Genomic DNA, 15425 nt, shown 5'->3' with positions numbered 1-15425 from the left:
GCTGCCTTGTTTTATGCTGATGCCTTCTCTCCATGCCTCTTGCAACAAACACTGAAGCCATATATGGGATCCCTATTTTTAGACTCCATTTCTGCAAATCCTTAGGTTAGGACTTTAAACAACATCTGAAGAAAGTAAGGCTACTGCAAGCAAGGCACACTTTAATTGTGCCTAAATATCCAATATCTTAACCCCGCTTTCAGAATACACAAAAGCAGCCCTGAAGATTAAACAACACATTGAAATACTTTTTTCTAAGTCACCATTGTTTTAAAAACAAACACAGCCTTAAAACTTTATTATATAATAGTGTAAGCAAAAGATGCTGAAAAAATCATTAGCTCCAAAACGAAATGTTGAATTGTGTTACAGAATCAACTATGGTGAGTAAAATAAATGTGTCATGAGTGGCAAAATGAAATGAAATACTCCTTTTTGCTACAGGCTCTTAATCTTGGTGTTTATTTTTACAGCCGTTAATATGCACTTTTTAAAGCAGATCCAGAAAGTGTCTTTAGCAAGACTGACTGTCAGCTGCCATCTTCCAAATATGGCTTATGCCTGGAGCTTGCAATCCTATCTCTGTTTCGCCTACAATCCCAGTTGCAGTGATTATTTTTGTTTGGCTGTGCCGAAGCATTAATTTTATAGATTTGCCAAAGATCTGTTTACAGTCGATATAAACACAATGTACTGAGTTCAGAAGAACATCAGAAGAGGAAAATTCCAACTTCTGAAAACACTTAAAGATGATCAAACACGTGGAATGGACTAATAATTTTTTGGGGGAATTTTGACTCAACTGTCAGGCGATCAACTTTGTTCTCTCTCTAGGGCATTGGGACGTTGCCCTCGTTAGAGCTCTGTAATGAACTGAAGCTTGTTTAAAGAAATAGAGACCCCATTATGCAGGAACTCCAAAGTATAAAATATTTCACTTAGGAATTAAGCCCACCTCCTCCCCAATCATTTGACTCTTTCAAAGACCTTCAAAGCACCTTATTTTTGGCATCTGGTGTAGATCGTAACATTTGAGCTCTGCCAGCTGAATACATTTACATATACTTTGCACATTAAAAAATATAGTTTTTTCCTGCCCTTTGGCTTGTATAATAAAAAGGTACAGGCACAATTGCTGGTCCTGCTCAAACAGTAATTTGAATAAAATTTTAGAGCCAAACTGGAATGAAATCCACCGAGACCAATGCAAGTGGATTCAAAGGAATTTATGTCTATCCCGCTTTGTAACTTTGAACATGCTCCCTGGTCCTGTGTAGCTCAGGCCTTTCCAATTCCACTCCCTCCTCATATTCACTTACTTTAAAGCTATAGGCTCTGTTCAGCACCAGTGCAGGAAGTCCTTCCCTGGACCTGGAAGGACCCTATTCATCCCATCCACCCTGTTCTTTGAGAGCTTCAGAACTGACAAAGGCATTTGGAATTATACATGAATTCATGGAGGATCATCAGTGACTACAAGGACCCTCCGTATACAGAGGGAGTAGATCACTGTGCACCAGTAGCTGGGGCGTTTATGCTATCTATTGTCAAAATGGATGTTCAAGATTGCACTACTGAGATGATTTCACTTTCCTGGAAAGGTCCTTATATCCAGCTCAACCAAAGTGGAACCTAGAACTCAGAAAGTGTGACTAACAGTGACAGTCATGTCTCTGGCCTGAACAAAGTTTTATTTCCTATAGCTAATGGGAGACCTTTCAGAGTGGCTGATAACAGGAGTCTGGCTCAAAATTAGCCTTCTTTAATTAAATATTCAGATTCTGGATTGGGATGGGATAGATTCCTACCTTGTGAGAATGCTCATCAGGAGGCTGAAAGGCAGGAGAATTCCCTTCCCTCCCCCATAATACCATCCAGCCTCTCAACAGAGTATCAACGCAGGAAATCCCACAGATGTGTATTCCTGGAATTCCCTTCCCGTTCTGCAGGAAAAAGTTGCAAAGGTGAACAATATAGCGGATGGATTATTGTTTCAATTGAATCAGAATAGACTGAGTCGTTCAGAATTATTTCATCTCATCCAAAGGCTCTGTGAGAATATCTGAACTCTATGTCTGCAAAAGCCAATAACTGCCACATGATCATATATGACATAGAGCTGCTTCACCAAAAACTACTTTCTTTGTTCTTTGAGAAAGCAGCACCCCACCCACCCAGTATATACTTTGTTATTAGGAACATCAGACCTTGTGGTATTAAAGCTGTGTACAATTCACTTTTGGTACTTAAAATCACCTTTTGATTTCGGCCAAGCAAATGTTGGGGACTTTTGTTTCATCTTCAAGTCAAATGATAGGAAACTGCTCACATTCCTGGAGCCAGAGTGTCTCAGCAGTGGGGCGCCTAAAACAAAAGCACCCGGGGGGCCATAAGGGTGTTTAATTTGTTTATTGTTTCTAAAATGACTTTTATTGCATTGGAAAGTCTTGGAATTGAGAGGCCTTGAGAACCAGTTCAGTTCCTAAGGTTTCCATACACAATGTGTATATGCAAAGGGGTTTTTGATGCTCACCTCTCACTGAAAGTCAATGGGAATAGGGGACAAGACTTCTAATTCAAGGCCTCCCCACCATTCTAGGCTGTGTCTAGGCAAATAAAGCCAACTATTTGAATATTCATTGTAGAGTCTTTTTCTGATAACCAGTGACAGCATTTTTTGGAGATGAGATCACTTCTAAGCTGACTCTTTGGGCTTTATATGTGAGAAAACATTTCATGAAAACAGGTTTTCTATATTGTTTGAAGAAGATCACTTTAGCTCCAGCCAAATCCTAGGACAGGTTCACCTGGCTGGATTGTACAGCCAGAGCTCTGCATATTTAGCAAGTCCATGATCACACTACGCAAGCAAAGAACCTGGCTTTCAGGTGCAGACTTTGGCATTCTGAAAAACTAAGCTTCCATTTTGTTGAAATTTTCAGTTATTACAAACATACAGAACTACCCCCCCCCCAGGGTAGTAGGGCTCAAGAATGGATATATACTTGTATATATATGGAAATCTTGAAGCCATGTGGGGGGGGGCTTTTCTGCCCAGAGTTTGCCAGAAAAAATTGGAAATGTTTGGAAAAAAATGCAAATAAATAAATAAATCAGCACTTTTAATATATAATAATAATATAATAAGTACTCTTAATATATTAAAACTAACTTTGCTACTTTAGGAACATAAAATGCATTATGTATAATTTGGTTTACTAAAGAATAATCATGTCTGGCATATTAAAAGTAGAGTTTATTCAGACAATAATTAAATAAAATTTATTTTTTAAAGTTTTGTTACAAACAGAGCTACAAGCTGCTGAACTGTAAGGGACCTAGCGTCTTTTTGGTACTGCCAGTTTATGAGGGACAGGCAAAAAAACAATAAAAACAAACCATCAACATATACCCCTCGGTGCTCCCAAGCAAGGCACAAAGGACATTGCCCTCTCCTGTTTATCTGCAGCACATAGTTATCTGATAATGTTTTCCACTGGTTTCTGCCTTGCATTATAATGTTTGTAAGTTACCAGTTCCTTTTACTATTGCTAAATATGAGTAATGCCAGCAATGTAGCCAAGTTCAATAAGAAGAGCCTTGATGGATCAGATGGTGTGTGTGTGTGGGGGGGGACCCCAGCTCACTTTAATTTTTTTAAAAAAATAAAATCTAAAAACCAGCTCACTTTAAGCTAAGTGCTTGGGTATCTTTCTTCGGGATTCTTGCTTGCCATGTGTACTTTTCCATCACCCTCCTCACATCTGGCCTGTTTTTGGTTTTTACATGATCACTAGAAGTATGAAAGCCGCGGACCACATAAGCAAACGTCTGCCTTTGAATGTGTATTTTCAGTATGTGACCTGTCTTTTATGAGTTGGTTTCTGTATTTTTAACACTGCTTGGCAGTGTTTTCCAAGGGGAAAGACCTGGCTGAACCAATGAACTTACATATGAATGACTCCCCCTGCCCTAGATATCTCTAAACACTTACTTAGTCAGGTCCATTGGCTGGCTGAGAAAACACAAAACACAAAAACAAAGCCCAAAAACTAAGAAAAAACTTTACTCCAGTAAATATCTGACAACAGCTTATGATGGCAAATAAAATCAAATGAATACTAGGCCATATACGGCTTTAGACTCAAGTATCTAAAGGACCACCTGCTTCCATATGAACCTGCTCATTTGCTGAGATCATCTTCAAAGACCCTTCTCTGAAGTGATGAGGGAGTGACCAGGAAAAGATCTTCCTAATGGTGGCACCTCAGTTTTGGAATGCTGAACCAACTTTTGCAGGAAGAGAGTCTGAGGAACTGAGGCAGATAGTGGTGAAGAGAGATGAAGTTCTAGGCCTAACAGACAAAATAAAAACTGGCAAATGTAAAATTGCTTATTTTCTCACAAAAATATGTAGCTTGTGTAGACCAGCCTCTGTACCTGAGGATTTGGAAAACAGTCAATGTAACACATTTTTTTAAAAAAGAGATAAAGGATCCTGGAAATTACAGGCCCCTTGGGTTAACGTGTGTCCTGGGAAAACTAATGGAATTTATTTTTAAAGATAAAATAACCAAGCATACAGAAGAACAAGCCCTGCTGAAACATAGCCAGCATAGCTTCTACAGGGGCAAGTCCTGTCTCACAAACATACAGTACTAGTTTTTGCAGAATGTCAGCAAGCACATAGAACAGAGATGATCCAGTTAACATAGCATACTTGGATTTTCAAAAGGCTTTCAACAAGTTTCTTCACCAAAGACTCCTAAGCACTGTTGTCCATGTGCTGGTAACCTTCAGATTGGATTGCTGCAATGCTCTCAATGTAGGGGTGATCCTGAGGCAAATCTAGATGCTGCAGAAACTACAAAACATAGAGCGTCAACTGTTCACTGGGGTAGGCTATCACCATCATGTTATGCATGGCTGCCAATTGGATACCAAACTAAGGTGTTGGTACTGATGTACAAAGTTCTATACAGCTTGGGGTGATACCTAAAAGATAGTCTTATCTCTTGTACACTCGACCAATCACTGTAGTCTGCAGGAGAGCACATCTTGCACCTATGATTTTACCAGGAGGCCTGTTCTTATGATGCCAGAATTGGGCTTTTGGGGCACCTACCCTTTGGTAGCACCTTCCATTACATACATGTCAGACAGGCTCCATCTCTATTGTCTTTTTGGTGCCTGTTGACAACTTTCCCTTGTTCAGCACAGCAAGCTTCTAAATGGAGATTTTTTATCTCCGTCTGTATCTGTACTGTATTTGAAATTGTTTTTATACATCTAATAGTCTTTACATTTGCAATTGCTTTATGTGTTTTATTGTATTGTAAAATTGCTTGAAGAGGCTTCATAGGAAATGACTCATGAAAGCCAGCAAGCAAGCAAGAGAAGCAGCAGTAGCTCATGATGGTATATATGGAACGTTTCCCTTTTTCATGCTGAACTCCTAATTTTCCATTTCTAACCTCCTAAGCTTCTTACAAAATCTGTTTCTTCTTTTAACAGAATCATGTCCATTCTAACTAAATTTAGGCTTAAAATAACATAGCAAAAGTTAATGACAATTTATCCAGAAGTGATGAAGAGTAGTAGCATATGGCCATTTCTGTGGTTTGCCAAGGAATGGGTAGAGAATATTTGTGAAGAAGAAAAAAACCCAAGGAGGCTTGGAATTTTCATGACTGCCCCAGTTCACATGGCGTGCACTGCCCCTTGGGAATGAAACTGCGGCAATGCAGCATCCCCTTCCTCCACAAACCCTCATTAAACAGCCTTTGACATTAAGTCAAAGGTCTTGAACAAAGTTCCTTATTTTTGCTCCGTAGGGCAATATTTTATGCCTGTTAACACACAGAGCCAACCATTATTTGTATAATTAATCACTCTCTCCATCTTTCTCCGTCTCTTCCATCGGAAAATAATTACTAAAAATAAACAGAGAAATAAAGATACTTGTGTAATGGGAAAACCAGAATCCCAACTGACTGTAGGATTTTATCAGTAAGGGGTTGTTTTCATTGCCTGAATGTGATTTAAGGCAAACCATCCCTGTTTAAAGGAGGATGTCCTTTCTTGCCAGCTTGTCCCATGTTTTACTTTTTCTTCTCAAGAGGATTAAGCACAATACTCAAAGGGAATTTGAGCTGTGCAACCTCAGTTTTTGTTTCCTATTGCTCTCTTGTGGTCAGTCAGAAGAACTACACATATTTCGCCTCAAGAGGTAAGTGTATGTGTGTTGGAGGTGCATGTTCATTCCTGGAAGAAAGACATGGAAGAAACAGGCCAGCCACCAACTGGACACAGCAGTATTTCAAACATTCTGAAATTTTATATATATATGTATTAACTTGAAGGTCCCACGCCTACCAGTAGGCTACTCACGGACAAGGGAGGGGATTTGGCATAGGGAAATTCCCCAGATATGCAGAAAAATATTACGTTTGTATATTAAAAACTGAAACTAAGACAAGACAGCCTGATGACGACTGAGAATGCTCATTGAATGCTGAGTGCGTTGAGCATCAGCAGAGCTAGAATTTGTGTGTGTGTGTTCCTCGCCCAGAGAGGCTGGGGAAACCCAGCCAAATGGGTGGGGTATAAATAATAAATTATTATTATCATTATTATTATTATTATTAGTAGTAGTAGTAGTGATGGATGTGCACAATAGGATTGGGGATGTGTACTGTGATGTACAGTGCTCACATCCACTCAATAACTTTTCCCCATTCAAACTTTTAAAAAAAACAAAACAAAGTGATGGAAGTGGTGAAATAAAATTTAAAGAAACCTCTCAATGAGGGCAGCATATGAGCAAAGCCTTCCCATAAGAACAGAAAGAAATATGGCTCTGCCCCAAAAAGCAATTGGTCTTTTTCTAGTGTTCCTGCTGAGCAGTGGAAAACCTTGAGGGGTTTTTCAAGCATTTGACAGATACATTCAAAAATCCCTGTTGCTTAGTGTCACTTCTCTCTACTATTTGCCCCTAATGTCACCAAACAAAGAATGTATTAGGTTGAGGGAGATGTTAAGCGATGAGTGGCAAGGAAGACTCACTTCTACGCAGGAGGCCCCAAAGTCCTCTTCATGACTGAAAATGGTTGCAAAAGTTGCATTATCTGCTGGGGATCTGCTGCAAATTCATGTATTATTCCATATCTTTTAAGTATGTAAGTACTGAAAGAATTACTGGTAAGCTTAGAAAAGCAGCAATATTAATGGGTTTTGGCACTTATTAAAACCATACTTATCACCCTCCCACGCTTTTGCGGATGTTTAATTTCTAGTAGGCTGGTTACTGATTTTAATTCTGATTTGGGTTTTAGCTGCATTTTATATGTGGTCATGTTCATGCTGATGCTGTAACTGAAAGCTGTGTTCACTGCCCTGTGAATGATGTGAAAGGCAGACTAGAGATGTCTTAATAAATAAATAAAATCATGAGGCTTGCAGGAAGAAAACTAAAGTTGTGTGCCACCACTAAAGAGGCCTTGCTGGATACTCTCTGTGATCTCACTTGACTAAAAGGTAGGCAGCCAAGATCTAGGAACATGGGAAGCTGTCATATACCAAGTAAGACTATTGGTCCATCTAGCTCATTATTGTCTACAGACTGGCAGTGGCTCTGCAGGTTTTCAAGCAGGGGTCTCTCCCAGCCTGACCTGGTGATGCTAGGGATTAAACCTGGAACCTTCTGCATGCAAAGAAGGTTCTACCGCTAAACTTAGTCTCTTCTGCATCTAAGAGTCCAGGTTGTTATGGCTTTAAAGGTCAGAATCAGGATTAGGATTAGTTACATGTCACTTTAATTCACATGTCACAGTGAGAGATACAGACTATTTATTTCTATGTGAATCGTTTCAGTAATTTCAAAACAAAGCCCATGCATTTCATAAAACATACAGTAATATTTAGTGTAAGGCTGCTTCTAGAGTAGAGACCCCTTTCTAGAAAAGTGCCCTGGGATGGCTGCCTACTTGCCAGCCTACCTGCCTACTTGATCCCTCAGTTATAAGTTTTCCAGGAAGCAGTGGCTGGGTCTGGGAAGCTGACTGCCACTTTAACTTTCTCACGGTGCTCCAGAGCAATGCTAAGTTGGGCACTCTAGGGCTTTGTGGAAAAATGAAAATGGTGTATGAGTTCAAACTGCTGCTGCCATAATCCACAACCAAGGGACTAGGCGGCAGCAGCAGCAGCAGCAGCAGCAGCAGCAGCAGCAGCAGCAGCAATAATAATAATAATAATAATAATAATAATAATAATAATAATTTTTATTTATACCCCACCCTCCCCAGCCAAGGCCAGGCTCAGGGCTCAGTAGTGGACTTTGGGCTTTCAAATTTTAGAGGTACCCTGTGCGACACCAAAATTCAGTGCCCCACTGCCTCTCACCTTCCACTGTTTGTCATTGTTGTGGTGCCCCCTGTGGTGCCCTTTCAGCTTGGCACCCATGGCAGGAAAACCAGTTGTACTCCCCTAAATCAGCTTCTGGCAGCAGGCAGACCAAACAGCAGCACTGGTGTGAATCCCGACAGGGCACTTAGGGCTGAATAACTGTTTATTTCACTAATCCTCATCTCAGTAATCCTTACAACAACCCAATAGCATAGTATTTTTATCCTTGCATTACAGAATGAGAGAGACTTGAGATGTTAGTTTGCCTAAATTTAAAACATGTATAGCCAACAAACTGCCCTCCAGATGCTACTGGAGTGTAACTCCCATAATCCTTGGTCACTGAACATCCTGGCTAGAGTTTATGGGAGTTGTAGTCCAAGAACTTCTGGTGGGCATCACATTGGCTTCCTCTGGTCTAAAAAGTTGTTTACTCGATTCAGGGCAAAAGCAAGTTTTGAACCAGCAGTTTTTGATTTATTTAGCCTCATCCCAAATTCACACATTATAGTATCTCTTGGTTTTCTATCCTTGAAGAGGTTGATTCTCCATTGTGGGTTTTAGTCCTTTTTAGGGCAATGATTGCACAATATAGCAACTGCATCACCTACAAACTGTCACTCCTTCACTGCCTTGTTATAAATGAAATATACTTGTATAATGGGAACATCAGAATTTCAAGTGACTATTGGAATTTATCAGCAAGTGGATTTTAGAATACGATGGCGAAAGGGTGAAACTTCAGAGTTATGAGAAACTAAAGCCTAAGGTTCGAGACTGGTTGCATTACCATCAGATAAATGAGACGTTTAAACAGGACAGGAAAATAGGATTTCAGAAAGAGAAGTCAAAACTAGAAACAGAATTGTTGGAACCCAATACTAAGAACTTATCAAAAATGTATAACTTGCTGTTAAAATGGAATACACAGGATGAAACGGTGAAATCAGCTATGATTAAATGGGCACAAGATATCGGTCATGATATTATGTTTGCTGACTGGGAACAGTTATGGACCACCGGTATTAAATTTACTGCATGTAATGCCTTAAAAGAAAATATTATGAAAATGATCTACCGGTGGTACATGACCCCAGTCAAGCTTGCAAAAATATATCATTTGCCTAATAATAAGTGTTGGAAATGTAATGAGACTGAAGGCACTTTCTACCACCTTTGGTGGACCTGCCCAAAGGTTAAAGCTTTCTGGGAAATGATCTATAATGAAATTAAGAAGGTCCTTAAGTGGACTTTTCCTAAGAAACCAGAGGCTTTCCTCTTGGGCATGGTGGGCCAAGTGGTGTCAAGGAAGGATAGGATCTTTTTTATGTATGCCACTACAGCAGCAAGAATTCTACTGGCAAAGTATTGGAAGACGCAAGAACTACCTACTCTGGAAGAATGGCAAACAAAGGTGATTGACTTTATGGGACTGGCCGAGATGACGGGCAGAATCCGGGACCAGGGGAAAGAGACAATGGAAGAGGACTGGAAGAAATTCAAAATATATCTTAAAAATAATTGTAAAATTGAGGAGTGTTAAGATGTCAGGGGGTAAGAAGTAAAGAATTGCAGCAGTAAACAGAAAATTTAAGAATTTTTTTTATGAAAGGGAATTAGGACAATGGACCTAAGGGTTGCTAAAGAACCATTAAACAAGGATGCAGGGATGGGGAGGTATGGGGAAGTCAAAGAAAGAAGGGTATGAACTGATGAGCTTGAAGTTGTACTGTTTTATATTGTTCTTTATTATTTGTGTGGAAAATTAATAAAAATTATTATTAAAAAAAAAAAAAGGAATTTATCAGCAAGTGGTTGTGTTTCTAGCTTGAATCTGATTTAAGGCAAGACATTTCCCATTAAAGCAGGATGCCCTTTTTATCAGCATTGTATATTTTCTGCTCAGAGTATTCTGTGAAATACTCAAATGAGTATTTTTTAAAGTCACATGATGTCTTCTTGGAAGGACCATTTTGCTTTCTTTAATCTTTGTCAGGCTTAAATATCACTACACAACACTCACAGATGTGGTTTGGGATTCTTCTGTTCCTGCTTTTCTCTATTTTCATCACTGTTGCTGTTTTGGTGGAGTGGATCAAAAGCCTTTCCATAGGCTGCTCTATACAAGCTATATGTGATGGCTTGTTTTATTTGGCATTCTTTTCCAGTGTGCGATTCATTGTCATCAGGTTGATTCATAGTTAGGAAATTACTCTGAATCCTGGCAGGGCTTGTGGCTGATTGAAGTCCAGAAGTTTGTGAGTGAGTCTACCAGCACTTTTTTGGGTCCATTTACAGTTGTGCACATTAAAGACTACTGATAAATAGATGTGCAACTCACACAACTGGCTCAGGAAACCAGCACATAATGTCTCTTAACAGTATTTCCAAATTATTATTAGAACATGTTCTACCACGTCAGACCAAAGCTCAATGCAACCCAGCATTCTCTTTTGAGCGGTAGCAGCACAGCAGTCACCAGCCGGCTGGCCAGCCAAATGCCTCTCTGAGTAACTGGAAGCAGTTCATTATGTTGTTAATTGTTTGTTCTCAACATCTAGTACTCAGGAGTATATTGTATCTAGACATGGAGGTTTGATTTAGCTGCCATAGGGAATAATTGTGAATAGACGTAGCCCTCATGAATTTGTTTAATCCTGTTTAAAAGCCAGGTAAGCTAGTGGCTATTGACACATTCTGTGGTAGCCAATTCCAGAATTATGTATTGTGTGAAGGATCACTCTATTCTATCACTTTGGAACTTGCTGTCAATTCATTTTACTGGGCAGCCCTGAGTTTCTGTATCATGAGAAAAGGGGGAGGGGTCCATTTTAAAAGCATTCAGGATTCAAACACAGCTTATTAGCCCTCATCCAGTCTACCACTGCATCCAGACACCAATCCAGGGTCCTCTCAGCCATTCCCAATTCAGATGTTACAGCTATTTTGTAACTGGTGCCCCTCACACTTTCTCAAATTCTACTGGCCACAAAAGGTTAGCAACCCCTGCAGTAGAGGGAGGGTCATGTTTACAGTGGTACCTCTGGATGCGAATGGGATCTGTTCTGCAGTCCCGTTCGTATCCTGAAGCGAACGCAACCCACGTCTGCACATCACAATTTGCCACTTCCGCACATGCGTGTGACGTCATTTTGAGCGTCTGCGCATGCACGAGCGGCGAAACCTGGAAGTAACGTGAAACCTGGAAGTAACTATTAGAATCAGGAGCGTAACTTGAAAATGCTCAACCCGAAGCTACTTCAACCCGAGGTATGACTGTATTCACTTATGCCAGTTTCTTTTTTTTTAAAGTACTAGGTGGGTGCTCCTGATTCTAATAGTTTAGTGAAAAAAGCTGGCTAAGAAGCTGGTTCCACAACTCCAAGACAACATAGGAGATGGGTGAAAAATCTATTCTACATAGAATTATGTAGTAAATTAATCCTGGAGTGTACTACTTCAGATTGCAGGAGTGAAATCTCCTTCCCAGTGCACTTGAGTACAATCCCACCTTGCTTTCTTCACCTATTCGTAGATATTCTTCAACATTCTCAAAAGTCAGATCTGGTTGCCTTCTACTCAATGGAAAGAATGATGTTGCAGATAGGTGTGTGCCTTTTTTTAGTGCTTCTATAAAAACCTCCCTTCACACAGTAGGCAAGTGTGTTAGGGAGAGGACTATGTTAAGCTTTTTATGAAAATACATTCAAAAATATGATGAACATACCCTACACATGCATTCTGAAGGGGTACTCTCCAGAATTCTTCTAATTAATTCTGCATAATTCTAGGCATATCCATGTTTTATGACTGGGCTCTTTCCCACACTGCCTTGGTAAGTGTAAGAAACTAGAATTGCTCTTATTACTGGCCCTGCTCATGTACCTAAAACATTAAGAGAACATAAAAATTCAGCCAATAAATCACCGCCCCTGCCACTCCACATCTGCTCTCCATGCCAGAAAAAAGGTTGAGAGAAAAAGGTGGTGACTCTTATCAATAACTGTGAAAATTGTACTGTATCCAGTTAGTGTACGTAACACCACACACACACTCAGCCTTATTTACTGCCAAGCATTTGTTCAGAACCCTATTGGGTCAACTAGGGTTGCCATACACCTGGAATTTCGGGATTCGGTCGTCAGGAACAGTGTCCAAAATCACCGAAATGTACGGGAAAATCCAGTTACATATGGCAACCCATCTTGGAAGTGCCAATTTTGGCCAATTCCAGAAAAAACTTCATTTTTTAAACTGAGATTTTGCAGAAAAAGCTCAACAACTTTTGTCTCCAGATTTTAACTGTCTGAAATATGGCAACCCTATCCTTGGTTTTCTTCATCATCATTTACAACAACTCTCATGACCACTAGGGCGCAGTCTCTCTCACCACCTGCGGCAAGGAGACGCCATCTCCTATTATGGAACCTAGCAGACTCCCCACCCCCACCCCACTTTTTTTTGCTTTTTGAGCCCTTGTGGTTTGGTTATCCAGCAAAGTTAAGTCGGTTAAAGAAACCCAATAACATAATTAGGCTATTTTGCAAAATTAGTACGAAGCAGGGCTGCAAGCTTTAAGTCTACTGATTAAATCAATTAAACCACGAGAGCTTTCCTTATAGATTAGCATTTCCCCGGCATCCCGTCCCACGACTAATTGGTGGGCTGAGGGTAAATGCCTCCCCATTGGGCTTTCTTCTCTTTGGACCACATCTGATGAAAAAAAAGAAACTTCAAACAAAGCTTTTCCTTCCACTTTCCAGCCAAAGCCTGCGCATATTTTGCATTTCAGGGTGAAACCGCTAGGGATTTTCCTCAAGCAATAGAAACCACAAGCAAATGAAACAGCGCTCAGCTGAAACTGGGGGTCAACTTATTGTTTAAAACATGGCTCAGTCAGTAGACAGGTGGCGAGTTTCTCTTACCGCATATTCTGTCCTAACTCAGGTGGAGAGTTCATGGCAGGTGCTATGGTGGCAATGAGCAGTTGAGAGGATCCAGGAGCAGCAGCCTCCTTACTCACAGGAAACTGACTGAAGAGGACTCGGCCAGCGGCTCAAATTCCTTGAATCAAGACATGGAGCAGTTGAAGGATTTGAGGCCTGCTCCTCCCAACAGTCCTTCCAGGCAAGGAAGCGGGTGAAGCGGCCACAACAGTTGAAGGATTTGAGGCCTAGTGCTCCCACTGTCTCTCCCTAGGCCAGGAAGGCTGAAGTGGCCAAAACTTAAAGGATTTGAGGCTTAGTTCTTCAACTGTCTCTCCCCAGACCAGGCCAGGAAGGTTGAAGTGGCTGAAACTTGAAGTATTTGAGGCCTAGTCCTCCAACTGTCTCTCCCCAGACCAGGCCAGGAAGGTTGAAGTGGCTGAAACTTGAAGGATTTGAGGCCTAGTCCTCCAACTATCTCTCCCCAGACCAGGCCAGGAAGGTTGAAGTGGCTGAAACTTGAAGGATTTGAGGCCTAGTCCTCCAACTGTCTCTCCCCAGACCAGGCCAGGAAGGTTGAAGTGGCTGAAACTTGAAGGATTTGAGGCCTAGTCCTCCAACTGTCTCTCCCCAGACCAGGCCAGGAAGGTTGAAGTGGCTGAAACTTGAAGGATTTGAGGCCTAGTCCTCCAACTGTCTCTCCCCAGACCAGGCCAGGAAGGTTGAAGTGGCTGAAACTTGAAGGATTTGAGGCCTAGTCCTCCAACTGTCTCTCCCCAGACCAGGCCAGGAAGGTTGAAGTGGCTGAAACTTGAAGGATTTGAGGCCTAGGCCTCCAACTATCTCTCCCCAGACCAGGCCAGGAAGGTTGAAGTGGCTGAAACTTGAAGGATTTGAGGCCTAGGCCTCCAACTATCTCTCCCCAGACCAGGCCAGGAAGGTTGAAGTGGCTGAAACTTGAAGGATTTGAGGCCTAGTCCTCCAACTGTCTCTCCCCAGACCAGGCCAGGAAGGTTGAAGTGGCTGAAACTTGAAGGATTTGAGGCCTAGGCCTCCAACTATCTCTCCCCAGACCAGGCCAGGAAGGTTGAAGTGGCTGAAACTTGAAGGATTTGAGGCCTAGGCCTCCAACTATCTCTCCCCAGACCAGGCCAGGAAGGTTGAAGTGGCTGAAACTTGAAGGATTTGAGGCCTAGTCCTCCAACTGTCTCTCCCCAGACCAGGCCAGGAAGGTTGAAGTGGCTGAAACTTGAAGGATTTGAGGCCTAGTCCTCCAACTGTCTCTCCCCAGACCAGGCCAGGAAGGTTGAAGTGGCTGAAACTTGAAGGATTTGAGGCCTAGTCCTCCAACTGTCTCTCCCCAGACCAGGCCAGGAAGGTTGAAGTGGCTGAAACTTGAAGGATTTGAGGCCTAGTCCTCCAACTATCTCTCCCCAAGCCAGGCTAGGAAGCACTGAAGAGGCCTAATTACTGACCTTCACCCAACCTGAGGCCTTCTATTGAGGTGGGGGAGAGAAGAAAAAGACTGTTTGTTTGGGTTGCACCACTTTGAATTGCAAGGGGTAGTTCACTCAAGGACTGCTCCTCACTACAGAAGCATTCCCTCCCGCAGAAAACTAAAGGTGAGTCTGGACAGTAAGCTTTCTCCCTTCAATCTAGATTTCTATGTGCAGAGATTAATTAAAAAAATAAAATCAGGCAGGAGCTTGGAGTCCCTACCAGCATTCTGAAATGGTGCAGCCCACATTCAGGGTTATCATACCTCTTTATTGGGAACTAGTCCACAAACTGGTGCTCTGCCCTGAGATGGTTCTGGTGTTGTGTGGAGGAAAGCAGACTGGTGTTTATTCTAATTCTGTAGAGCTCTCTCTCTAGGAAAAAACTAGCAAAAGCCTGGCATTACCAACTTGTAGATATCAGGTAAGAAATGTTGCATTTGGGCCTGCGCCTTGTAATCTAATGTGATTCTTGCTGCTATTGGGTGGTGGTGGTTGTTGTTGGCCTAGAGTGCCATTTTACTTGCTTTATACAATTGTGAGACATTGTTTTGGGTAAGAAAGGTGGGACTAAAAAATAATAAATAAAAGTTGAATTGAA

The 15425-nt window shown here is 41.4% G+C and overlaps 2 long non-coding RNA genes across 3 annotated transcripts in view; one reads left to right on the top strand and one right to left on the bottom strand.

Moving 5' to 3' along the window:
• LOC307217227 overlaps positions 1-14949 on the bottom strand; it is a 105389-nt gene extending 90440 nt beyond the window's left edge. For both annotated transcript variants that reach the window (XR_013839458.1, XR_013839459.1), the window contains exon 1: positions 13329-14949. This is a non-coding gene — a long non-coding RNA (uncharacterized lncRNA). The remainder of the gene's footprint in view (positions 1-13328) is intronic.
• A 143-nt stretch (positions 14950-15092) lies between these two features.
• Positions 15093-15425, top strand: part of LOC307217226 — a 29567-nt gene continuing 29234 nt past the window's right edge. The window contains exon 1 of the long non-coding RNA XR_013839457.1: positions 15093-15248. This is a non-coding gene — a long non-coding RNA (uncharacterized lncRNA). The remainder of the gene's footprint in view (positions 15249-15425) is intronic.

Source organism: Podarcis cretensis (assembly GCF_951804945.1).
Source record: "Podarcis cretensis genome assembly, chromosome: 5".
Classification (NCBI taxonomy): Eukaryota; Metazoa; Chordata; class Lepidosauria; order Squamata; family Lacertidae; genus Podarcis; species Podarcis cretensis.
This window is presented reverse-complemented; position numbering and strand designations above follow the sequence as displayed.